Source organism: Mustela nivalis (genome assembly GCF_964662115.1).
Source record: "Mustela nivalis genome assembly, contig: HAP1_SCAFFOLD_131, whole genome shotgun sequence".
Lineage (NCBI taxonomy): Eukaryota > Metazoa > Chordata > Mammalia > Carnivora > Mustelidae > Mustela > Mustela nivalis.
This window is the reverse complement of record NW_028136488.1, coordinates 1,655,167-1,656,476: the sequence shown is the minus strand read 5'-3', so window position 1 is coordinate 1,656,476 and position 1,310 is coordinate 1,655,167.

Genomic DNA, 1,310 nt, shown 5'->3' with positions numbered 1-1,310 from the left:
CTAATTTGTACAATTTTGGACAATGGAATGGGCAGAATTCCCATGCATGGAATAGGCACAGTCCTAATGTGTGGCTCCAGGGGTGCCAGCCTGGAGTGTGTGTTGCCCAGGAATTTGAGGACAGAAGTCTGAAAACACAAACTCAGCTTAGGTTTGGGGACGTAGGTATGGCAGGCCCAATCTACAAACCATGAGAAGAACTCTTCAGGATATTTAGAAAGAGCGAATCTGAGGCTCTTGCTCAGGCTTTGGTCTCTGGATTTTGTGTCAACGATGGTCGTGGAATGTGGGAAGGCCTCATGTGCCAGGGACGAATCTTCCTCTCTGTGGATTTGGCCCGGTCCCAATTGTTTTTCGTCAATCTGTGGGATGGGAGGTCTCCTTTCAGGTTTGTTACCTTAGGTGTCCCAACCAAAGAGGAATTCCAAAGTAGAGCCCTGGGGCAGAGTGAAGGGACAACCCAAACTATGGTTAAAATTTGGGGCCTAGGGGCATGGCAGGCCCCATATGCTGTCTCTTCATCCAGCCACTGAGAGGCATTCCTTGAGGACTGGGCTCAGGCTGAGGGTCACAATGTGTTTTTGTGACCAATGTGGCTCGGGAGCATGGGCGGGGCCTCATGGGCCACACTGGTTTCAACTTCACTGAAATTTGGAAAACATGCCAATCACAAGGATTCTTGCCATGGGGAAGGAGTTCTGATTTCTGCATCATTTTCAACCCTGGGCAGTGGTTGGAGATAAGGTCTAGGTTCGGAAGCCTGAAAACCGCAGTTGGGAAGAGATGATGACCTAAGGCCATGGTGGGTCTGATGTGCTCAGTGTGCGGTCAGCTGCCTGGTTTTTGGTCGGGAGGTTCGGGCTCAGGTTGTATCAGACAGTGCATTAGTGCCCAGGTTAGACTATGTAATTTGGGTACAGTCGAGTGCCGTGTAGGTTGATCGTCATTTGAGGTGCCTGGGCAGCTCATAGGCAAGATATTTTTTCTCGAGGGCAGGCAGAGTGCTGCATTGTGGGTCCAGAATTGCCAAACTTGAGGGCTTCTGGGCCAGTAGTATGAGGACGGAAGTCTGAGACCACAGGCTAGACTTGGGCTTCAGGCCGAGGGCAAAGCAGGTGCCCCCTGCACATCTGAACCAATATCTCATGCATCTGAAGTCACGGCGAGGATCAGACGTTGGCTCAGGTTGTAGTTTCTGTGCATGACTGCCCTTCATGAACGGAGAGGATCTCAAGGCCATGGAGCTTTTCCCACTTTGGGAGTTGTGGGATTACCCCTTCAAGGATTCCTTCTGCGGGACAATTGAGACC